The sequence below is a fragment of the Pteropus alecto genome, unplaced genomic scaffold (genome assembly GCF_000325575.1).
Source record: "Pteropus alecto unplaced genomic scaffold, ASM32557v1 scaffold63, whole genome shotgun sequence".
NCBI lineage: Eukaryota > Metazoa > Chordata > Mammalia > Chiroptera > Pteropodidae > Pteropus > Pteropus alecto.
The window spans coordinates 3,047,130-3,074,385 of NW_006434897.1; the positions used below are offsets into that span (position 1 = coordinate 3,047,130).

The following is a 27,256-nucleotide window of genomic DNA, read 5'->3' on the forward strand; positions in this document are numbered from 1 at the left end:
TCATGCCAAACTTCCCAATACAATGGCACAGACTTTCTCAATCAGTATTCAAGCTCTCTGCTTCTCCTAGAATACTCTCTCTTCCTCGCCGCCTTCAAAAGTTCTCAGCATGAATTAAGGTGTCTTCTTTTTTAATCTTCATTGTACTCAATATCTTTGTCTGTTGTAGGATCAATAGCTATGCCTGTTTCTCATATTTATGCACATATCTACTTCCCTGTATCACAATAAAGATTCCCCCAGAAGCAGGGCTCTCTGAAGACAATAATTCAAATGTAAGTAAGTGATTTAGTAGATAAACCTAGGATACTACTGTAGAGGAATCAGGAAGTGAGACAGTGAAGAACAGCTAATAAAGTATAAATATCATGCCAGATGTCACTGTAGGCCACAAAGAAAAATTCTGAAAAATAATAGAATACAAGCCTCAGAATTATCTCTCTTAAGTGGTATCTCTCTTAAGGAAATATGGTATTTATACAATTTAAACACCAACTTTAGTTACTAGATATGAACTATACTGTTGGTTGAGACTTGTGCGCGTGTGTGTGCATGTGTGTGTATGTGTGTGTGTGAGAGAGAGAGAGAGAGAGAGAATGAGAGAATAAGAGAGAGACATTATTCTTCTGGCCTATCCTGAGGCAGGGACAGAACCATCTATGATTGCTAATATGGCCATCAGAAAAAGGAATTTATATGAAAGCTAGCCGTATTTGAAATGGTGTGGCCTTAGGGAAAACAGGAAATGCTACACCCTATTATAAACTCCTTTTGGGCAGAAATAATGCCATAATTGTCATTTTAGTTCCAGTGCCTCACCCAGTCAATACCTGACAGTATATTGGAACCACATACACAATTGTGAATAAGTAAGTTATAAAGTGAATAATTATTGATATCATAGTAGCTTACAGTTAGCACTTAGTATTTTCTACATGTCAGGAACTGCTCTGTGTTCTTCATAGGCATTAAACTGAAGTGAAGCAAGAATAAACAGTTTAAATTAGTTTTGCTGTTGGAAATCTGAGGGAAAAAAATACACATCAGTGAACCAATCAATTTAATCAGTAATAGTTAACTTTCAAAGAGTAGAGATCAATTAACCTTTCACTGAGCATTACTGTAAGCCTAAGCTTCGCCAATTATTCACAACTAATAGTGCAACATAGCAGTTAAGAGAGTAGGCTCAGTGTTGATCTGTCTAGATTCAGTTGCTAATTTCACCACTTATCAACCATGTGTCCTTGGAGAGGTTATCTCATATCTTTGTTCTGTGAAATAAGCATGATAATAATTTTTAAATTGTACTGTTCTGATGGTTATATAAATTAACAAATTCATAGAAAAATGCTTGGCACATTGTAGTCACACATTAAATTACTCAGAGGAGAATGAACTCATTTTCAAAGACTCCAGGGCTGTAGGTCTGTATACCCAACTACAAGCAAGAGCTATGGTTGAAATTTATATTTTATCTGTAATATTCCTGTGATAATTTTCATTCATTTCTTATAATAGACTACAATTAATTTTCACATAGCATAGCATATACTATGTTTATTCTATGAGATCAAGTTGATACATCCTCTTACATATGTATACTCAAGTGTTAGAAACAACAGCATAAGATATCATAAGTAATGAGAAAAACAGGGCAGTTGCTGTGGGGTTTTCTATAAATAACTGCACAACAAAAAGTAGTGTTCATATTAGCATAACAAAAAAAACCCTTTGTGTTATATTTGTCTACTATAATTGTGCATAGTCATACCTAATTAAAGGAGTGGCCCTGGGTGGTATACTTCTTGGAGTTCTAATCTAGCAGTACCCAGAGGTCAAGTTAGAGCATGAGATAAGTTAGTGACTAAATACGTGTGTGTTGCTGCCACCCAGTGCTAGAGAAACCTGAGGAACACACAGGTTTCACCAGAAAACTGAGCGAGAGGATTAGGTTTTATAGATCAAGTTTTCCTATTGCTCCTTTATGGAACACACAGGTTTCACCAGAAAACTGAGGAACACACAGGTTTCACCAGAAAACTGAGCGAGAGGATTAGGTTTTATAGATCAAGTTTTCCTATTGCTCCTTTATGATATCTCTACATCCTTTCATGTGAAGGCTGATTCATTTCATATATTTTAGCCAAATTATTCTCTATAAAAATGTTCCATGAGGGAATTTCAAAGTTGCTTAACATACAGGCCTGGCTAGACCTTCTCACATAGTGGACATTATTGTTTTTTGTTTGGAAACAAACAAATATGGATTGTAATAGACTCTTGATTAACACAGAGGTTTCCTTCCAAAATTTGTCTTCAAATCCTAGAACTCAGTAGTTCATTCTGTTAATAGAAGATAGACACACCATTCTCTTAAAAGTGTGGTCAGATCAACCTAATAATGATAAAAGCAGGTTTTATTTTAGTTTTAGTGCATTCTGCCTCCAAGGTGGTATTCTGTTCTACATAGAATTCTTCACATAAACTTTATGTATCATCTGATTTTATTTTTCCACTTTAGAAAAATGTATTCATAAGCCAACAATATCTTCTGTTATAATGTTTTATAGCAAAAATAAATCCTGAAGTCTTTCTGATACTGATGAAATTTCTGCAAAGCAACTGCTATCTGCATGGCATATTCCCTCTGGCCAAGACCAGGCATGACAGTACCTCCTCTTTCTCTTTCTGTGAAATTTTTATAATGGAGGTAAAATACTTCAGGGGCAATATACACAACATGAAGATTGAAAAAGCAGAGCTGTGTTCCAAATCTAGAGTAGAACCTGAAACATAATAAAGACTAAAGAACTTAGTCAATGATGTATGAATACCATGAATATGTTTGGACATTTGGAGAGAAACAGCACTCAGAAAAATATGCCATAAAGAACAATGGAGATCCTCAGTCTCACTTTTCTGTTTCTTCTCTGCAGAAATGACACATGATATTCTAAGAAAGGAAATTAATTTGATCTCCTATAAGATATGGAAGGCTTCACATAAGTTCTCATTTGATCCTCACAACAATCTTATTTGGTTGGTGTTGCCCACATTTTACTTGAAATAATTGAATCTATGAAAAGATCTTTTCTCTCCCCTGGGCATACTATTGGTAACTGATAGTGTCACTATATAAACCCATAATTGCCCCAAACTTAAGCTTTTCTCAATATCTTATTGTCTATTAAGATCCAGTAATTAAGAAAAATTAAGTTTAATGAAAAAAATGCATTAGAAAATAATGAAACTGTAAAAATTATCCAAATAATTTGCTTTTATCCTGAGATTAGAATACAAAGTATAAATATCAGTGACCCCTAAGATCCTCAACCAGTTTGAGGGCAAGATAATTTTCTAATGAGGTATCAGGAGTTTTTTTCTTTTTTCCTAAATATATTGCAGCTATGGCCATGCCCCTCACCTCAATCTCCAACGATCTTTGTAAAGAAGGCCCTGTAAATGCTCCCAAGGGTGGGCTACATGTAATAACCAGTGACTCAGCAGTGGTAGACTTTGAAGGTACCAACAGGACAGCTGTATGTTCCACTTTCTGTCTACAAAAAAAAAAAACTCTTTCTCTTTAAAAATACTGCCAGTCATTCTCCTACGGAATGAGGACCATCATTTTTAAGTTCATAACATCCGTTCCCAGTCTAAATGGAGCAAAAACAGTTTAGGTGCACTGGTTTCGTTAGTAGCTCTCACCTAACCTTTCAATGTTATAATTTTTAATAAACTTCCAATTATTTAACTTGTCTGACTTAAGTCTTCTTCTTGAACCTGTTATTAATATATGCTGTTGCTCTTGCTAATCTTTTAGGCGATTGCTCTACAGAAAATATTTACTCCTTTCTGATGTCACTGCTTCTAAGAATTGCTTTGGCCTTGTTCTGGGGCTGGCTGGGGTTCAAGATGGTTGGGGTTCCTTCAAAGGGTTGTGGTGTACCAAAGCCAATATTTTCTCGACAGTCTCTAATTAAAGTTCCTTTTCATTACAAGTACTGTTTTCCTTATGAATTTTTAGTTAGAAGTCAGATTTTGCGCTCACACACACACACACACACACACTTAACATATTTGACTTACAAATGTTTATTGAGCCTTGAAGCTATGTTCCAGGCACATTTCTAGGCAAACCTGAGAAACTTATCTGAAGAAAATGTGATACCCACTGTACTGAAGCTTATATTGGTTGGAAAAAGTAGAAAATAAACAATAGGTCAGACACATAAAGAACAGGGCAAAGTAAAGGAGAATGGGGAGGGTGTGGCTTGGAATTTTAAATAGGGTAGCACCTCATTGAGAAAATGACATTTGGACAATGATTTTAAAGAGGAAAGAAAATAAGCTCTGAGGATATCTGGAGGGAAAATGCAAAGGCCCAAAGGCAGAGGTGTGTTGGAGGAACCCCTAAGGTTCCTGTCTGGCTATGGCCTTGTCGAGTGGGTGTGGTAGGAAAGGGTTTCAGAGACTGGGCCACAGTTGGTTTACATGGTCCTTATTTTTATGATGAAGGAAAGTCTTTGAAAGGCTTTGAGCAGAGAAGTGACATGATGTGACTTATGTTTTAAAAGGATCACTCTATTATGTTAGGATCACTCTATTATGTTATGTTTTAAAAGGATCACTGGCTATTATGTTAAGGATAGACTGTAGAAGGACAAGGGCAACCAGGATATTTTACTAATTGATAGTAGCTCCTCCTCAGGGAGTAGAAATAAAGGTAGAAAGAAAGGATTTCCTGATGGGACATCAGAGAAGTGGAAGACTCACCAATAACTCCAGGGTGTTGACAGGGACTACAGGAAGGATACATGTCCCCTTAACTGCTTACAGATGGAACTCATTTTGTAGAGTAGGTAGTTTTAATTTTGGATATGTTAATTTTGAGATATAGATTAGATAGACATAAAAGTTATTAGCTATTCATGTCACATAGACAGTTGAAAAAAATATGTATATTAGTCCAGAGTTCGAGATAGAAGTCTGGCCTACAGATAGATGTTTGAGAGATAGCACTATAATGATAAAATTTAAAGCCAGTTCTTCTTTCTGCTTATTTCCTCCCTACCACTTATCTCTGTTAGAATACAACATACTACCTTGATAAAAAGTAGCTAACATACTATATATTTTACTTTTAAATCTCACATTTTTATTCGTCTCCTTTTGCCAGAATAGAATATCCAGGTGGTGATTTTTGGTCTGTTTTGTTTTCTTCCATGATACGTTAAACAAAAAAACTTTTACAGCCAAAGCTTTTCTGAAAGAAAGGGTTTACTGAGCCAACTGTTAGACAGAAAAGGATTAGGTTCTGGGACATGAAGTCCAAACCACCAGCAGCAGCACTAGGTGGAGAAGGCAAAGTGTCCACAGTCCTGCAGTTGATAGGCCTTTTTTTTAATTCATCAAGTAGGGGAAAGATATAAGTTGTTTAGAAAGAATTAGCATTGGCTATAGATAAAGCTGGGCTAGTTCTGGGATAGATGCAGAGTCCTTAAGGAAGAAATGTTTGCTTTTTGAGATTAGTGGTGGGCAACAGTCTGGAAAGTTCATGTGCAAGCAGGAAACAAAAGTGCCTGGTGATCAGCTACTTGGCTACTCTCTTTTAGATAATTGGAGAAATAGCCACCTGGAAGTTAATTCAAAGTTTCGATATATACTCAGGAATGTAATCAGTCTTTTGTTGGTTTTTCCCTGCAGCTGTTAACTGGTTAACCTCTCTTGTCCCTTCCTTTCACCATCCTGCCTGCTAGAATTAATTTAGGATATATCCGAATTTTCTCCTTTCAAACCTCAGCTTCTGAAAAAGTGCATGACACATAGTTGCTATCAATAAATACTGCTTATTTTTCCAACTGTAGTTAGACTTTAGGATACCCCTTAAATTGCTGGGACTAAAATTCTTCCCCGAAAGTCTTTCATATTTGTCCCTCCACCTGTATCCTCTGGGATCCCGATCCACATACACTTTCATTTGGGTCCTCCCTGCCCTCATTTTCCTGAGTTTCAGATTCAAGATGATTCCTTGGTATCAACAGTTCCCTTCCAGTTCCACTTTCTACTATACATATTTTGAACTTAAAATGCAATCACTTGTGGCCCTCTTAATATTTTTTTTCAAGTTTTGGATTCAGCCTTCTGGAAAACAATTGAGGAAATATATTTCTACACAATTATTATAGATCTTTTAGAGTTGCTTAAGTGATCTAAAACAAAGAAATACGTTATTACTAAGGCAAAAAAGGTAAAATGATTTCCTTGGGTACTGTCTTTTCAAACAGCTTGCTAAGAAGCCTGCTCTTCATCCCCAGCTCGCTAGAGTGCAGCATTTATTTAAATGAATTGTAAATGAAAACTTTCTGTACACCAGCTGACAGGCGATGACTTATAAAAATGAGGGAATTTCCACATTTACAAATGAATCACCTGTTTTAATAAAACCAAGAAAGCACAATTTTCCATTTCTATCTCTAGCCCACCTTTCTAGTAAAATAGATTTCTATTGCCTAAATTTGCCTTCTTGAAAGATAATAGTCATGCACAATCTAACTAAAATCAAGGTCGATTTTCCACGATTAATATTCAGGAAAGTGAAATATTGAATTGTTGTGTAGTCATGGTTTTTAGAAACTTGACCGAAAAAGCAAAACAAATTCAGTATGAAATTTAAAGCAAGCTTCGGAATGATGATTTTTTTTTTTTCTTTTTACCTTCTCTTATATTCCAGAATTAATTTCAGTGCTAATCTCTTCCTCTGTTATTTTGTAGGTCAGTCCCTAGAAAGTTAATTAATTTGATCTGGGACAGTGAACTAGTTAGTGGCAGTGCATGCACTTGATTCCTATTCCATAAATGTTTTTAGTATGGTCTTTTTCAGTGTAGGTCTAAATAGGTCTGTGATAATAGCAGCTTAACACTTTTTCTTAGTAATTTTATTCTAATTTCTGTTTTGGTTAGTTATTTCATTATTAATGTTAATTATGCATGAGAAGGGCTCTATAATTTGAAATCATTTGAGAACTTATAGCCTGAGTAGTTAAATTTTATCTCATGGCCTTCATTTGATAAAAGAAATTTCTGAAGGCTCAGTGCCCATACTGTATGGGAGGAAGAAATTACAAGAAAGATACTGATTCCAGCTTGACCTAAAGCAATCAGGAACTTCTTAAAAAACAATTGTATTCAGTAGCAATAGTTTTGCTTTATTGTTTGTGGTTGTGTTATTTAAAGTCAATCAGTTTAACTTATTTTCTTTATTGTTCACAAATTATTTTTCTTCTTAAGTCTTTATTTTTGTTGGGAAATAGATCCATTTAACTTTTAGCTACAGATTAGTGTAGGGGAGGAAGCAACTTTTCTCTACCCTCAAGGTTCTTTTGTCTGGTCTTCTCATGAAGTAGACATGAGACAGATTAGCAGGAGAAAATGACCAAACTTAAGTACATAGGTATGGAAATCCCACAAACATGAGAGAGTCAGAGACCCCACATACAGGAGAGATTTAAAGACAGAAAGGAAAAATGAAGTACATATGACATTCTGAGCTAAGGGCCACTGTGGGACTTCAGAAGAGGGGGAGGTCATTGCAGGATCATAAGAGCACATGTTTAGTAATCAAAAGTTTGTCTCTTTTTTCAAAAAAAGTTATCTCAAGTAATCTCTTCTTATGGGCAAGGCCCCTAATTCAAATTCTAGGCAGTTAAGCTAGGGGAGGCAGAAATTTCTCTTGAGCCCACAGGGACTTGGTTGCCTTCAGCTCAAAACAGTCCACATACCACAGAGGCACATCTTGGGGTGACTCATTGTTAACCTCTACATTGACTTTTCCTTTCAAATTTTTTAAATGAAATTGTTGTCATATTTAATTTTTTAAATGAGTTATCTTTCCTCCCAGGGAAACAGAACATTTGAGCATGAATGCTTTCCCACTTTCCTCATTTCACAGCCTTCAGAGCTCAACATATTCATCCCTTTATCAAGGAAGACTTCCAAGATCTCCCTGACCAATCCAATACCTATTTTACTCTCTCATCACATATATTTCCATAATAAATGTCCCCTTTTAGAACTTTTTTGTTATAATTTGATTAATGTCAGTCTACCTCTCAAAAATGGAATTTCCCTAAGGACAGGAAACAGAAACTTTACTCCCTATTTTATTCCTTGCATTATGGGACAAATCAAGAAGGATTCAAATACGCACTGAATGAATATTGGATGAATGAATGAATTATTCAAAATGCTGCAGAATACAGAATAATTTATAGGAAAAGCAATGTTTTCCCAAAATTGTTTTGCCTTTAGCAGGTTTACAAATCTATGGCTCTATTGATATGAGCAAAGAAAAATGTACCTTTTCTTTTTCTTTTTCTTATAAATAATCTGATATTCTTCAAGAATCTCTCATCTCATTGGTTTGCCCCTGGGTTTATGTGAATGGCTCAGTGTAATTATTCCTTGTAATTTTACTCTGATTCAATAATTTAGTCAACTGTAGGCATCTGAGACCCTGTAGATTTCAACTCTTCCTTATTTCCTCCATAAATTAGTGTCTAAGTATTTATTACAATATGTTTTGAAAAAAAGTATGCAATTTTATGAGGAATTTATTAAAAAATGACTACTTCCAAAACCAATTCCTATATGATTTTAATCTAAACTCATAAGATGAGGGAACATTTTTTATTATTTTTATTTTTGTTTCCCTTTGATCTAATACAGTAGCTAGCACATAGTAGTTGTTCAATAAAAATTTTCCAAATGAATGGATTAAAAACATATACTATTAATCAAATGAAAAGGAAGCATGAATATTAACCTAAAACCTGTTTAACATGATAGAAAAAAATGATAGCAAAATAAGTTTCTGTTTTCTCTTTTGAGACATAGAGATATCCATATAGAAAGCAAAAATTGGAATTTTGTGGGAGAACTGGGTTTAAGTACCAATAGTTAATAGCTAAACCTGTAAAAGATGAATGAATACCCATTAGATGTGAGTTGGTACTAGAGAGCTAGACCCTGCTGCAGCCAATAGGAAGAAATCCAACCAGGCTGGAAGGGCAAGGTACCTGGCAATCCTGAAGACAGGTCTTTGATGACAGTCCAGGGTGCTTTTTCAATTCAAATAAGCAGATAGTCTCCATTAAGAGTAAGTGAAATGTAAGTTCTCAAGTTTTAGTGTGCTTTACCCAGAAAGCTTATGAAAAATACAGATTCACAAGTACAATCCATAGAGATTCTGATTCTGTAAATTTAGATTATTCTGAGAACTCTGTATTTTTAGCTAGTACCCAAGGAAATTCTGAAAATTCAAGCTCTTTTTTTAAAAACACTTAGAATCTGAGAAATGATCTTTTTTCAAATAGTCTGAACTTTTACTAATGAGTTGTTATCCAGTATACAAATACACATAATGATATGAATAGAATTTATCTGGATTAAGAATATTAAAAAGCATACATTTAGGATATTTAATTAAATTTTGAACCATTTTTCTTTTACAAAGAAAAAACATTGTCCTTCATTTAAAGTTTCAACAATTGAAAAAGTCTAATTTAAAGCTTTCAAAGCCTCCATTATATTCAGTTTGACATACATTTTCAACTGAATATAATAATAAAGATCTTGGTGGTGTAATGGCCTGTGGGAATATAGCCCCATGGGGCATTTCTTTCATGGAATTTACTTTTCCTAAGCCTGGAACACTTTGCCCTAGGCTCTAAAATTCTGCCTCATTTTATAGTGTAAGCAACTGAGACAGATATGCCTAACATGAATTAGTGTCTATATGGTGACTTTGTTTATATGCTGTTTTTCTTTCTTTTTTTTTTTTTTAAATTATCTGTTCTGTCTCCCAAATTCTATTATTTCATTCTTATTTAATAGTTTTACAACTTTATAATTTGAAGAATATCAGTCTATAGGGTCTATTTCATGCCAGTTTGCTACTTGTTAGTGTTAAAATGACTTAATTGCTTACTGTACTCAGCAAAAGTTTTAGAAGGGAATTCACAAATATGGTCTGCATGCATATATTTGTTCACATGAGCAAAATGCCGGGAACAAGTTTCGAAGACGTTTGATTTTTTAAATTTAAATTTATAATCAAATTAAAGAAAAATATTACATAAAGTAATCGTCTTTTATTTATAAATATGATAGTTTATATTTTGAAAATATATTTAGTAACAGAATAAGTAACAACTATAAAACCCATGGACAGAGATATCGATTAGTGATATATTTGGCTGTGAGTAATGATCAAACAAACTACTTACAATCATTTAAATATTTGTTTCAAGAGCGGAAAATCTGGGAGTAGCAATCTAGGGCTGATGACAGTGCCTCAGTAAAATTAGCAATGTCCTAGGTTTTTTCTTAGGGCTACCATGCAGTACTAAGAAGCTTAGGTTTTATAAAAAGTCATCCGATCTTTTGGGAAAAGGGGACTGAATGGCTTGGGCTCCCCTGTGTCCAGAAGGAACACCTTATTTCTAATTCCCAATGTTTCAAATCAGTTAGCCGTACCCTTCTGTTTCTGTCTTCTTGTTTCACCAGCATAATAGGTGGCTTTGGTCATCACGGCCATAAGATATGGCTATTGTACATTCAAGAATTTGTGTCTAAATTCTAGGCAGGAAAAAAAGAAGGGTTCCAAGGTTTATTACTCAGATAATCTTTACTTGGAAAGCGAAGACATTTAACAAGGACAATTACCATTAGCTTAATGTCTAGAATTATGCCACCTGCCATCTATAGATATAAGAGAGCATGAACATCATGGTACATCGTGACCTTGGCAGAGAACAAAATTAATATTATCTCTATAAGCAGGAAAGGAGAACGAGTATCAGAGAGACAGCTAGAGTGGCTGTCAGGGAACAATTAGATGAAAAAAGAAAAAGACTAAATAAACATGAGCCTTGGGTCAAGGTTAACGGTGCTGCATATTTTCAACATGAAGATCAAATCTCAGCGGCAAAATTCTGCTGAAATAAATTCTTTTTTTTCCATTCATTTCTACTCCTAATAGCACACAAAGCTTCCCAGACTTGGCTGCTTGCCATATGACTAATATGTGAACCAGTTCACTCATCTTTACTTTTATGGTATTTCAATTCCAGCAACAATATATACATGGTAACAGTCTACTCAGTCTTCATAGCAAAGAAAAAGAATTTGGAGATGTAATTAAATATTTATAGCCTAACAGTATTTTCACAGAATAAAAGATTTATTAGTTTTAGTTTGAAAAATGGAAATGTTTATTCATCGATTAAAATTTATGAATCAATTTAGAAATGAATGTTTTCGAAATGTCTAGATTTTCCTTTGAGTGATTAGCTTTGGTTTAATTTAACAATATTAAATTTCCTTTTCTGAGTTTTGAATTCTAGAATTATTGGACTTAGAATACATAATAAATGTGTGTATTTAAAATATTTTTATATAACCTTGCTCAGTAAAGAAGGTCTATATTGATTAGATTAACATGTGAAAAATAGAAGGGAAGTCTATTGTTACAACCACAGAAATATTTTCTGAACCATTTAGATTTTAGTAAAACTTATCTGAATTATTTTTCTCTACAGATTAGTTAAAAATGAAAGACTAGTTAAATGTACATGTGATGATGGGATCCTATTTTAAAAAAACAAACAAACATTTTTGACCACTGGGTATGTAGGCATAAACCATGTTAAATTTTATTTTTTATTATTAGTAAAAAATATACTTTTTTCTAATTTACAATGTATAACTGGGGCTGTACATCATATATAGCTCTAATTTATCTTCCCCAAAAGAATGATAATTAAAATACTTATGGAAATTTATAAATTGGAAGAGAAAGGGAAAATATTTTGAACATACTGACTTATACCCAGCAATGTTATTAATTTCAAAAGTAAATCATACTATCTAAAAATGACAATTTTAATTTTCTGATCCTTTTTTATTAGTTGTTCTTATACAATTGTGATAGCTATAATTCACAATACAGTGCTTAATAGAAATACCATAGACATATTTTGCTTATTCCTGGAATGCTTTTAAAATGTAGCCATTGGATATAATATTTGTTGTATTACTTAGTTTTATGAGATAAACATATTGTTTTTTTTTAATTTGTCTTTAATATTTTAATGTACCAAATTATATTAATAGATTTTCTAATTTTGAAAGAATGCCATTTTTGGAATAAACACAAGTTATTAGATATTTTTTCTTATATATTACTAGATTTGATTTGCTGTTGTTTTCTTTAAGATTTCGATATCTATGTTCTGTAAGATTGGCCGATAAATTTCTTTTCTTGTTTTGCTTTTCTAAGGTGGGTTGAAAACAAGGTTCCATTGGGATCCACAGATGATATTAAGTGAGTGGGAGGTGATGTTTCTTCTTTTTCATTTCTAAAAGTGCATTATTCATTGTTATTATTAATTGGTATTATTCAATATTCACAGGAATTCACCTGCAAAAAACATGGGATCTTGGTGTTTTCCTGGGAAGCTTTTTTATCCATTTTTAAAGTGACACCTATTTAAAAACATTTAATTTTCTCCTGTTATTTATCTTTCTTATTATTGATGATTAAGAGGTAGTAGAAAATATGGGATTGAAATTACAGATAGATTAAGATTGGGTTCAGAAATTTGAGAGTAATACTCACAGAACCGATAATTGAAATCTTGGAATAGACACTGATATAGCAAATAAAGAGCCAGAAAAGAGTGAAGAAATGACCCTAAAAGACTTGGGAAATTTGTTTCTTTTTTTTTCTCTTTGAAAAAAATTCTCTTATTAATTCCTCAGTGTATTAAAATAGTCCTTTAGCTGAGCTAGGAAATCATCTTCCCTTGGGGAGACCACATGTAACTTTCTAAAAAGGCTAATTTATTCTCTGAAAACAGAAATAAAAATTCTTCATTATCTTTTCAGTTATCCAGTTTAACATCTCTGTTGCAGTAGGATCAAGGAGACATTTGCCCTGGAGAGATGTCTGCCTCAGCTTTTAGCAACTTCACTTTTGTAACCATTATCCTGTATATTAAGTACAGATTTCACTTTTCAACTGCTTGATTCATAGAATGTTAGAAATGGAGATCTTTGAAGTCATCCAGTCCAATCCCCTTATTTTACATTTGAGGACAATGACATCCAGTGGAGTTGAGTAAGACAAATTTTTTATTGCTATTTCTTCAATAGTCCTGTCTGATCTATTTTCCTTCATTGTTACATCAGTCTCTGGACACTTCAGTTTTGTTTTTGTTGTTGTTCTTTGAAATGCAAATCTAATCATCTGACTGTAATTCTAGGCTCATCCTGCACACATTAAAAAACAAAAAACAAAAACAATGCATTTACAAGAACCTGCAAGATCTGACCTTCCTTCTCCTTCTGGCCTCATCTTGTTTCATGCTTCGCCTGGTTCTCTGCTTTGCCACAATGACCCTTCCTGATTCTTCTCTGCCTCCTCCTGCTGCAGGATGCTGGATTGTACCCTCTTTTCCTTCCTCTGACTTAGTTAATTTCTATTTGTTTTTCAGATATCTGTTCTTTGGTAGTCTGTTAAGAAAATCTTTCTTCACCTCCCTGTCAATCAACATTTATAAATTTGCACAAAATAATGGAAAAACAATCTCCATAGGTTTTATGTCTTTAATTTGGATGTTTATTTTCACATTTAAAAAAATGTGATTATTTGGTAAAAATAATATCCCACCCTCTAGGCTATAAGCTTCATTAGCAAGGGACCTCATGTCTTTATAACATGCTATACTTTAGATAACATCTGGCACAAGATATTTGTTCACTAATAAGTGTGTCAGGCTAAACTTGAAACCCAACTACAATCCTGTCTCTTTCAAATGTTTATCAGTCTGTATCATCAGTAGAAAGTCTTTGCAATATATTTCTAACATAAAGTTGTTTTTATCTCCATCGAAATTAGGCTCATACATATAAACAACTTAATGAATTTCCAATAAACTAAAGTCAATAAAAATGAATGATAATTAAGACATTAGATTCTCATTAACTTATTAAAGTCTTGCTAATTCTACAAATGTGCTATATTGGTTTATTTCACATGTTATTTTTTGTGTTGAAACCTGTTAGAGAGATCATTAAAAGCTGATTTAAATTTATGATTAACCTTATTTTTTAATTCATGTTATTATTTTAAAAATAATCTAACTATTTACATCATAATTGAAAAATTCTTAAAACAAAATTATATTTTCCTTGCTAATCAAATATAATTTTTTAATCTGGAAAGCATTGCTTACACTGATAACATTCTTACCATCATTATATACATTACTGAGTGCTTATAAACCCTGTGCTACATTTATAAACCATAATACTAGATCGTAAGCACCTTTCAGCTATATAGAAAAGATTTTGATCTCAAGGGACGTATAATTAAAGGAAATCTATCAAAGTAGAAAAATAATAAATAATAAATTAATAATAAGTAATAAAGTAAATAATAAATTAACTTTAAGTATTTAGGAACAGTATGGAAGTAAAAATAAATAACTAGAATAATGGAAAATTGCTTAGGCACATTACAGCTCTGTAATTCTCTAGGTACCATAGTTACTAGTTCCTTTTATTTTCTATATAAAATCTATTCAATAGATACATATAATAGATTTCATATGTTCTAGTAAAAATAAAACAAAACAGTAACACTTTTCCTCAATTGTGATGATTTATTAAAATGCTACAGAAAGAAGTAGGAAATGAAAGTGTTTTAGCAGTGGCAGCATTCATCAGGATCAATAGTAGCTCCAATAGGACAACTATAGGTCTGTGGAACATCAGGAGCTCTTTATGCTGCTAATTCAGTTTATAGTCACATCATCTATTGTCTTGCTGCTAAATAACCAAGTGGAATCTGAACCCACTTTTTATGTAATAAAGCATTAATATTGTCCCTTTAAAGTCTTAAATAATGCTTTGTTTGTTGGGGGAGATACTCTGCCCGATTAAATATGGCAATTTTCTTCACATTATTCTGTACTAAGTATAAAAGCTTATTAAATTCAATGTCCCACATTGAAACTTCAGTTCCAAAACTATTTGAGAGGAACAAACTTAACTCTCATAGGAAGATGTTTCTCCTTGTTCTTGTGTAGATTTTTATGCTGATGAGCATCTAAACATTCATTCTTGTTACAAAGGCAATCTTTCCAAACATCTGCAGACACATTTGGAATGCTATTGTTATAAGAGGAATTGTCCAAGTGTGCATGCTTTTATAACATACCATTATGGTTGGATTGATAGTACTGAAAAAAATTTCTGAATACAGTATAATGTACTGTCTTAATCATCTGTCACTGTATATCAGATAAAATGACTTGTTTATCATGGAATTCTTTAGAATGTAAATGTGAGTTGTCTTCTAGAGTTGCAAGTATTATGTCACCTGAAAAATTATTCATTTGCAATCAACTTATTTGCTGAGGAAAGCATTATAAACTCTGTCAAGGACTCCAACTATCTGTAAACCACTCTTCTCTTAAGACAAAGATCATATTACCCATTATGTTCATTTGCTATTGCTCTCTTACTCCATTACATAGGCTAAAACACAACACAGAGTTTTTATTTTTAAACTTATCTTCACATTTTGTTGTACCTCCTACTTTCTAGCATCATGAATTTTAGTTCTGAAAATGGAATAAGGTAGAACACCTCTTTTGAGTTCAAATATACAACCACATATACCCTATTTAATTATGTACAACCATTGTAAATCAATAAATAACAATAATTTCCATAATTAAAATAATATAATTTTTATTTGTATAATTCTTAGAGAAAGTTAAAACAACTGATTAAATATAGCTATTATTAGGAGCTGAGATCTGATATTACAAGTAAAAAGGACGTGAATAACAAAAGAGCAAGGCAGAATAAACTATTTTCTGATTGGCTCAAGTTTGAGTGATTACATTAAAACAAGTTTAATATTAGTTTTTAAAACAGATTGATAAAATGTCAGTCTTTCTGTTTTTCAAATAATTTTTCCTTATAATAGAAGTAAAACAATAGCTAAAAAATTAAAGTTTTAGAAATGAGTGTGACCTAAGAATTGTACTAAATTTTAAATTTTTGTGGAGTTAAATCAATGTAGAAACTTAAAGGAGTTAGACTAAAAGAATATTCAGTGTGATTTTCAACATTCAAATTTTATATAAATAGAGTAATGAATAATTTTAATAAATAATTTTTAATAAATAATTTTGTAAATTTATAAATTTTATAAATTTATAGATTTATAATTTAATAAAAATAATTTTAATAAATAAATCAAGTATTTAATCATTCCACAAGATTATTGAGAATGCTAAGTCTTCATAATAAATGCAAAAATTCTGAGCCTGCTTTGTTAGACATTCCCTTTCTAACCAATCACACTAGCTCGTACCTTCTCAAGCTCAGCCTTTTATTGAGCATCACACAGTTCTCTCAATTTCTCATGCTTCTTGAGTTTATCTGTCTGGATATTATGTATCCAGGTTTTGCCTAGATGTGTTTCCTAATTCATTAAAAAATACATTCAAATATTCAATAAATATCTACTATGTGTAATGTAATGTAGAATTTGCACTGGTGGAAGGGGAGACATGAAGAAGGCAGTTGCTGCCATCCAAAATCAGACTCATGGCAGATAAAAGGAGAACACACACATACATACACATATACATACACCAAAAAACTCCTATAAAACAAGGTGGTAAAAAACAGTTTTTACTGATTGGAGAAGCCTAAATATGTATGTATTGTTTAGTTTATATATACCTACATATTTTTGCAATGTACTATGTTTGTGTTTTAGTCTCTACCTTTAAGTAGGTGAATGTCCATATGCAAGAGTATTTTCTGTGCTTGTAATGTTTAGTCGAGTGGGATATTTTCTATGTCCAATCATATGCCTATGGGTGTTGGTCTTTCTATATTGAAATCCGTTAAATGCTTCCTACACATGTAAGGCTTACTTATTGGGAAGATATATTTATCTAAGTAGATAAAAACTAGAATGACCTGGAATGTAAAAGAGTGTAAAATCAAATAATCTTCAGTGTTTGTATAGATATATTGATCTGCCCTCAGAGTTTTCTTACTGAGATGAAATAAGGCTTTTAAATGTATCTTTTTTTTTTTTAAGTTAAAAGATTGCTGTTATTCTGAGTAAAATTAATGTCTGTTTTTTGTAATATTATAAGAACGAGAATAGATGCTTCCGAGTTGGGATTTTTAAGCCTGGAGCCTCCATTTTCTATATATGTTATGTGTTCTGAGCTGAGAAACTAACTTGTCCCTGCAGTAAGGGAGAGAAAGATTAGGGAAAGCTGGAGTGGAGTCATAGGGAGAAACTGAGGCAAAAGTGTATTTTCTGTTTCCCTACCCACCCCTATGTGAATTTGCTCACCCTCTTACATGTCAGCCATCCAAACTCCCAGGTACACCATCCATTCCCTGGGAGCTTACAGGAGAGGAGAGAGTGCCAAAGATACTAAACAAAGCATTCTCGTTGAGCATTTTCCCAGTGGCATCAATGAGACAGTCACTCATTGCACTCATTCTATGAGGGAGAGTAAATAAGGCAGGCTTGGAGAAGGAGGCCTTTCAGGGAGAATGGAGTAGAAATTCATTCTCTTCCCTAGACATAAAAGGGGTATTATAATAATGCATTCACAACATGAGAGAAGAGAGTGAAAATGAGGATTTCTCTAAGTGGGGCTGATTTTATGCCTATTGGAAAAGTCAGGGGGAAATATCAGGTAAAGCAAGTACAGCACTGGGGCCATCAGACTGAATGTGACTGTGGACAATTTCTTTAACAGCATCACAAAGGAACCAGGACATAAACACCTAAATTATGTTGACTGGGAGTAGGTTCAGAGTTAAAAGAGACAAGAAAAATGATGAAGTGTCATTTGAGTTGTGTATACATTTATATTTTCACAACCTGCCATACATTAAAAAAAAAAAAATTACTTCAAGGCCATATTTTATTTCCTATTTGCTATAGTCTTGTTTTTGTTTTGTTTTGTTTTTTACTACTTCCTTTTGATAGTTTTGGTTGCATACTGAAAAGAGCAAATTCAGCAGAGCCATACTTTTATATAACATAGCTGAGAATAATGGAGGAGTGTGGGTATATACAGTAAAAGGAAATTCACTTGTAATTCATTTGTAATCCTATTTGTGTCTATATACATTCATGAACTGCTGTTGATAAGATAATCTGTTTCATCAAGTTACATTTCTATACATACAGCCCAGTGTAGTTATATATGCATGTCGTTCCGATGCGCTTTAACATATATAACATTTACCCTACTTTGATGAGGAATATGTTTAAAAATTAAAATCCATCTTTAACTATTCACTGAGTTTTATGAGATGCAAGTATTTAATATTCTATAAAGCTATAAATCCTATGGAGCTGGTCAATAAAAATCACTTATCTTTAATAGTTATTACAGCACAAGAAGGTATAAGCCTGGTTTTGCTGTGCTATGTTTTTCCTTTAATACATTTCTATAACTGGAGCCATAATGAATGCAAAGAACATCTTTGAAAAAATGTCCTTTATACGCAGTTAAGATTCATAACTATCACTGTAGGAAAGATGGAAAAGACTAATTTTTAAGACAAAATTATATTAAGTAAAGGACTTAATGCTTAAAGTTACTGATATTGTCATACATATTTTAAATAGATTTTCAATAATAGCAGTTGAATAATAACTATTTGTAATTTTCCTAGTTAGTTAAGATGAAATGTCCTGCAAATTTATATTTTAATAAAAATATTGTTATATAATTCTTATTAAAATTAATATCTGCCTGTAAAGGTAGAGCAGCCTAACATTAAACTTGACAGATCTCTAAATTTTTACCCTCAGAGAAAACTAATATTAATAGCTGGGTAATAATGTTGATTTAATTATTAAGTAATATATATGAATATATCTACTTATTAAGTATATGAATGCAACCCTTGTTAAAAATGTAAACAAGTACTAATACCTATGAAATAAATTTTTTAAAAAGAGTCAGTTTTAGCACATTTTTTATAGAAATTGTTACACAATTACATTGATGACCATAGTGATGATAACTCCTTCAAAAATATTGAAGTTAGTTTTTTCAACAGGTGCTAATTATATTAAAGTCTGCTCCATTTTAAGAAGTCATGTTTAGATTACTGATGCTGTCATAATGATTTTAAGAGAGAGGAGTTGGTCTATCTTGAAAACTTTAGGCAAATATTTTTAGAGAATTTTATTTGAACTGAATAGATATTTGAATGATAATGATTATATTTAATGGATGAATACTCACTGTAGAGTTTCCACACATACATTGGATCCAAGAAATGTATAAAAGAAGCAAGTTTTTCTTCACTGTCAGGTTTTGCCTTACTGCCTTCTGATACTGATGGCTGTCTGTATCTGGTGGAATCAGCCCTGTCCAGTCCCTTAACCTAATTGGTAAGAGCCTGGCCCTTTAAGAAGTATGTCTGAAAGTAGTCCCATTCTTTCCATTTTGGCATCCAGTCCTTTCACATGTGTGAACTTTGGGCTACGGCTTCGTACACCCGCCAATGACTGTGACTGGTTTACCTTCTGGGCCTTTTAAACCCACTCTGTTCCCAATTCCTACTCTGGGTTATTTCTGGGCTTAAATTTGGTCTCTAAGCTATATATAGCCGGATAAACTGGGATAAAACTCACTTGTCCTATTCCTACAAAGCTTTTCCCCTTCAGTTATGGTAGCTGTAACACAGACACGGTCAACAACTAAGGATATTTTCTAGACATTCTTTGGGAAAAGATTAGGCCTTTTTATAAAGTTATCAATGTATAATGGTTTGATATTTATTTTTTAAATTGAATTAGTCATGGTAGGAGAATTAGGACTTTTTAAAGATTGTATTATGCTTAAATTTTAATATTGTTCAAATTTTAAATTACTTAAGAGGAAGGTATGTGGCAGTAGAGGTGGGGAGAAACAATATTTTTAGTATTTTAGGTCCAGTCTTGTAAATACCTAACCATACCGAATGCATTTGTCCTCTTTCCAGAGAATAGCCCTGATGAGATTAAAGATTATTTAGCTGCCTTGGACTTGAACTCTGGCTCTTTCCTGTAGGTAGATAATCTTATTATCCAGATAAATTTTGTAAATCTTCCCAGATTGTATCATAACTTCTTTCTCTCTGGCCTAGACTTCTCCAACAGCATGCAGCCATGGCTGTGCTGCCTTTCATTACAACATAACAGTTATTACAAAAGTTAATTTCAGAATGTAATAGTTTTAATTAATAATAACCCTGTAAAATAAAGGGTAAATATTCTGTGTGAGGCATGCATTAGCCTCATGAGAAGAATATAGCAATGTGCAATAAAAAAATTTGTTCTATTTCAGATTCTTTAAGATATATCATAAAAGTCCAGAGAATTTTCCCTTTGGGCCTGACTTTGGGAGTTAAGGAAATAACTCTGTAATTCTGGAAGAATCAAAGTTCTAGTGTCATCATGTGATGTTATTTAGAAATTAGGTGAGGGCAATGAAAATAGCATGATAAATGGATTACATAAACTGATGACCCAAATATATTGTAATTCATAGATACAACTAAAAAGAAAAAAACAGATTTTTAAATCTTAAAATGCCTTGAAAGAAGATGTCAAAATGTAATTAGGCCAAATGAACTAAAATGCACTTAAAATCTAAGTTTACATGTAATGATTAGCTTATAGGTAAGAAAACAAATTTTGCACATTAAGTAATTTAAAAGACTTCACTTAGGTATGGAATCCACTAATGTGGTTTTTCAGTATCTTTCTGGTTAAAGGTTAATAGCATATCCCCAAAAGTGAAGGCTAGAAAACTGGAATCCATTAAAATTCACTGTGATGTCTACATGCTAATATATTTTTCCTTTTAAATATATATTTTTTATCTGTTCTAAAGAAAGCACACACTTTTTAAAAACCACTTAGCAGTGTTTTGAAAAATAGGCAGTTTGACAAAAATTCAGCATTTATTTGAAGACTACTGTTTGTTTACATTTAATTTTTTTTCTACTTTCTCCATCATATCACATAATGAGTTTGAGAACTATTATTTTTTCCTTTTTTGACTTTCAGGCTCTATCAGTGCTTCACAGATCGAGTAATATAATGTTTCTTGTATTCTGTACTTAGCAAGATCATATCGAGAAAACACAAAATTAAAGAAAACAAACTGTTATAAGTTGATTTCTATATAGTTGCATCTTCTCAGTTTTATGATAGTTCTAAATAATTTTTTTATGAATAGTGTAAATTGTTAATTCTTTCAATCTTTAAAGAAAAAATATAAGTACCCATGTACAAAATCATTGAGAAATGGACTTACATCATGAGACTAATTAAACCTGGTTGTTTTTTCATTTTAATATCTGTGTTTTTTCTCCCAAAGATCTCTATTGATTTATTTTAATCTAATATTACTTTATTTTGGTAATAATTTTAAATCAGTAATTATTGAATGATCGTTGTGTGTGAGATCATGCACTACATATTTTATATTCCTTATAACTTACAAGCTTACAAAATCTACACACAGAGGTTGGTATGATTTTCTTCTCTTTACAAATGACAGAATTATATCTTGAAAGGTTAAGAAGTTTGACAAAGTTATACAACTTATAACTGTTAGAGCTGGAAATTAAACTCAGGCACCATCCCAGTGTTCATGCTTTACTTAACCAAACAATTTGTTTATTATACCATGACACTATTTTTTTTTTTCATTTTTAAGGATTCTATCTAGTTGATCATTGCTTTCTGAAAGTATTGTATTAATTCTATCTAGTTGATCATTGCTTTCTGAAAGTATTGTATTAACTCATTATTAAAATTATGATTTAAGTGTTCTTTTTTTTTTGATAAGTTTCCATGTGAGAAGACATTTTAGGTAGGTGACATTTTATGTGATGTTAGTATATCAGACAAGATTATTGAGCAATATTATTTATCTTGTTTTCTATAAATAGTCTAACCTATAGAATTCTATCTCATTGCTAAAATTATTTTGGTAAAGGAGACTTCAAATTATATCAGATAAGTATATCTTTGCTTTAAGAAGGCTTGATGTTCTGGGGAGTAAAAGATATAAAACGTAAAATCCATTAAAATGAATTCTAAATCAGTTTTTAACACTTGCATATTGCCATACATTTAATGGATATGTAATAAATGTTAATGAATGCATTAATAATTAATTTAAAAGATTCCTGTATAGAAGAATCTTTTTATATTTCTGATCATTTATGAATCTTTGGTTTTGAATCTTTTTTTTTTGGTAAGTAAAAGAAAAGCCACCTCATCGTTGCTTATCAGGCTCAGTTCAGGCAGCTGAATTTGGATTTAGAAATAAAGAGAACTCTCAATTTTTGGTATCTCTTTATGTCTCAGCTCTGATTTTTCATGTGTTTTACTCAAGTCCCTGGCTTTGCATGGGAACAACATGTTGTTGCAGTGGTAGCTGCAGTGGTAGCTGCAACAACAAACATGCTCTCAGATTTCAGTCTAAAGGCAAATACAACTTTCTTCTTTCCAAAAATCTACAGTAGAAGACTTATGGTGTACTTCTGGTTCTGGTAGGGCAAATATACACCAAAAAAAAATAATGACTGTGGTTAAGTCCTGAACTAACTATACGTGAATCCCACCAGAAGTATTGAATATGAGGAAGAATGTTTTTCCCCAGAGAGAAATTAGGATACGGTTTCATGAAGGATGATTAGATGCTAGCTGACAAAAATAATAGTCATCTGTTATAGATTTCAAGAGGAACATGTATGACTATATTTGCTCGGAGATTATGAATTTTATTTTTTTAAATGCCTAATTCTTATGAGTGTCATAAAATTGTGTTCATGTAAAAGAGACAAGTTCCATCTTAAAATAATATTAATTTTTAAATCATCAAGTTATATATTCTATCTTCTATCATACTTTGATAAGGTATCATAAAGAATCACAACTTATTTTGGTATCTTGATTTAATGAAGAAGATACAAGGTATGCATCTGCTTCATTATTAGTTCTGCACATCTTGTGATTCTGATTTGAAGTTATCTTTATTTCAGTACACACAAATTTCTATATCAATTCACAGTGGGTAGCAGAATATGAACTTGTGGAAACTCAGTGAACTAGAACTCCATCAGTTTAAATTTCTTTAAGTATTTCTGTCTGGCTTTAATAATGTACAATTAAGATAAAAAACCATTTAGCTTTTATCAGTTAGTCAGGATCTGTTGGCCTAGTTTCAAAAGTTGGTCTCCTGGGCATAATGGACATAATTGAAACTCCTGTTAAGTTTTTCCACTTTAATGAAAATATTAAATGCCTTTGGAGTAGCATGGTAAATTTGCTGCACAGATCTCAGAGGGCTAGGCTTTGATTTTATTCTACTGTCTTCTACTATTTTATTCTCAACATTTAAAAAGTTTATTAAAATGATTTCAGTCCTTTGACTCTGTTTTCAGATCATTGCTTTCTAGGGTGAGTAGGGCTTTATTTTATTTTCATAATTTTCTCTTTATAATTGAAAACTACAAAAGGGCACCACAGAGAATGGAAAACAAAATTACACTGATTAATTCTATAGTGTTGCTTTTCTGAACTATGGATTGAGTAACACAATATAAGATGATATACTTGGAACTATAAAGAGCTTTGGTTTTAAAAAAAGTTCTAATTATTAGTTTTAGAATATAGCTAACAGCAATTAATTTGAAAAGTAGTTTTAATGTATTCTGGTAGAGAAAAAAATCAAATACAGTTAAAACTAAACAATTTAAGGTGTACATTTATAATAAAATGATAGTTACTGAATACATTTCATTTACTTGGAAATTATAAAGATTTTTACTTGGGCTTTTGGCATTATATGTCATTTGCAAATTATTTTTAATATTGTTGTGCCTCCACATTAATCACTATCATATATAAAATGCATGGCATAACAGGTAAGAATACAATAAATCTAATCAGAAAGTAAATGTTTTAATTCTGCATTTTCATATCAACATTCACTTGTTTTGCTGCATTTAAATGTTATAAAACTACTGTTCTGAGAAATTTGGTGTAAAATATCTATTAAATATCAAAACATTTTTATTTTTCATATTTAAAAGTCTGTTATTTCTGCAGTGAGAGAAAAATAAGAATACAAAAAAAAATAGAAATAACTAAAACTTATGAGGATTAACACTGTCTACTACCCCTGTAAGTATTGTACATGTGTTGAAATTTTTAATACTCATAACAACACTATAAGATAGTTAATATTATTATACTCACTTCCAGATGAAATAACTAAAGCCTGAACAGGTTTATTAAGTTAACAAGGTCCTACAGTTGAGTGAGTAGCAGACCTAGAATTCTAACTCAGGAAACCCGATGTACAGCTAGATGTGTTTACCATTACCTTATACTGCTTATCCAAAGATTAAGTGCAAATACTTTGAAAAGTCATCCAAATATAAGGATTGAAGTACTATTTTTACTACAATCTTAAACATGTTAAAGTTTTTTAGGTTATACCATGTATATAATAAATTAGATACTTTTTTTTTTTACTTCTAGTATGTAATTTTCCCTCTATTTTATTCCCATAAAAATGAAATGAAACAGAAGATAGATTATTCAGACTCTCATTTTGTGTTAATGATTTAGTTCTATTATTCTCATGATATGACAAGAAATTCCTGACTCAGGGAAAAGTTGTAGATATATAATTCTAAAAGGATTTCATATTTTCTTCTAAGATATATCACTTGCATGTAAGTTATAATGCCTTATTTCCAAGCATACTATATACTTTCTTTAGCCATTTTCCACACTGATAAATACATCTTTCTTTTCCTTTGTTTTGATTTCCAAGCACAAGAATTATGTGATTGATGCTTTTCTTTGGGCATATGTATGTTAAGTCCTTCAAACATCTTGGTTAATTCACTACTTCTTTTTCTGAAGTGAAAAAAAAGTGGAAAAAAAAAAAATACTCTGTAGCCATGCCACCCTGAACGTGCCCAATCTTGTCTGATCTCGGAAACTAAGCAGGGTCGGGCCTGGTTAGTACGTGGATGGGAGACCACCTAGGAATACCAGGTGCTGTAGGTGTTGAAAAAAAAAGAGTGAAAAAAAGTATTATGCTTTTAAAGGTAAGCAAGGAAATGACAATCCAGTGCTGTGGAAGCTAACCAAAGTCAAGGAGGGTCTTAATTTTTGAATTAGTTAACCTCTGCATGAAATAATACATTTTAAATATACGTTACAAATATATAGTAAAATATTTACTATTGCTTACTTGGTAGTAAAAATGTACACAAATAGTTAAGATTAGCTTTTTTCTTTCTTGCCAAATTTCTTATGAAAATTTTCTTGTCCTCCATTCCAGCACCTGTAACAACACTTAGAACATAGTATATGCCTAATAAACATTTTTTTAAAAAATTTAAATTGTATTTAACTCTATGACTTAAAACTTTTCCTCATTAACTAAAATAAAATTCCACTTTATGTGCTCCACAGCTTTTCTCCTTTAGCTAAATTTCTTCCCTAATCTTAGAAAATTAATAAAAATTGATTTTTGTGTCAGAAAAGCCTTTGAGTAAAAACAGTTAAAAATAGACCAAATAGACAATGATTTACCATTTTATAAAACACATTTTCTAAAGATAAAGTAAATCCCTTTTGCACTAATCTCTATGTGATTATGTCCCAAGTGTGGAATCAGTAACTTGGATTATAGCAGAGAGGACTGTGGCTGCTTTGAACTTAAGAAGCATTGATTTACAGAGGGAGACATACATATATTACAATCTAACATTTCTTTTGATCTGTCATTTCTGCTGATAAAGTCTTAATTTGGACATGATAGTTCCTTAACACCTTAACACAGTCAATCTTCTATTTTAACAAAGAGAGGCACTAGACTAAGACATTTATCAAGCAACAGCTTCTACCTAAAATTTAATACTACTACTTCGTTTTCATGTTATTTATATTTTATGATTAAAGTCTATTCATGGCAGTGAAATGAGATTTCTTCTTCAAATACATATGTTAAAATGCAGTTTCTTTTAAGAAATGTAAAAGTAAATAATAGGTAGTACAATGTTATGGTGAATTGTAAAGACTAAAGTTTAGGAAACTTTGCCACATATTATGAAAATAATTAGCATAATAATTATGTCATAAATATCTGAACTCCACATTTTAGAACATGATAATAATGGCTTTTTTCAAATACTAATGAGGAAAGGAAAAATAATGATAATGGCATATGTGTGGTAATGATCATGGGTTATAAGTCATGTAGAATATTGAAAAACTCACCATGCCATTGAATATAAAAATCTTTACTGGAAAAATGAAAAATTTTAGGTACTTGTAGAACTTTTTAAATTTTTAGAATTTTGTTTGCTTTTAATCACAAATTGAAGAGCCTACAAAAGAAAGCAGGAGACAAAAAAAAAAAAAAGTTTCCATTTTAAGATTCCATTTAGATTTTCTTAAATGACAGTAAAATTGCTACCTGGAGAAAACTTCTTTAAAAGTAATTGTAACCACAGGAAAACTAGGGAAAAGTAATACTAGGAAAAGAGAAATATTTAAAAATTACATTTTAAATAATTAAATTATTATCGAGAGTTGAAATTAGTATGTTCTAAATAAATAAATTATAAAGATAAATCAAATATTTGATATGATTATTCAATAGGAAAAGGTCTTATGTAATTAGACAGGCTTATTAAATATTTATGGGCAATAAGTATGTATTAAATGTAAGTAAAAATATTAATAACAATATAGCCTCTTTGAGCATTGAAATTAACTAAAGCTGTTAAAATTTTATTGTTATGTTTCTAGCAGCTAATATTTTCTTGATTGTCCTCTGAGATTGTTGAAAATCTTATTGGCAATATGATTATCATAAATTTTCAATGAATGATTATCGATCAAGACAGAGTAGTCTAATGAATTGGACTTTGTCACCCTTTCCTCAACCCAATTATGAAGTCTGAGATCCTGATTGTTTTAGATTTTGTTGTACATTAATAACAAGCAATAACTAATAAGCTACTTTAAAGTTACTTTTTAAAAAAAGAACCAATAGAAAACTATTTAAAACAACACAATGCCCATACCATTAGGTAG

General features: G+C 31.6%; 1 protein-coding gene and 1 pseudogene across 1 annotated transcript in view; both read left to right on the forward strand.

Annotated features, from left to right (window-relative positions):
- Positions 1–27,256, forward strand: part of CCSER1 (coiled-coil serine rich protein 1) — a 1,126,758-nt gene that overhangs the window by 941,769 nt on the left and 157,733 nt on the right. The gene's annotated exons all lie outside the window — the stretch shown is intronic.
- LOC112478958 lies at positions 25,098–25,216 on the forward strand (annotated as a pseudogene).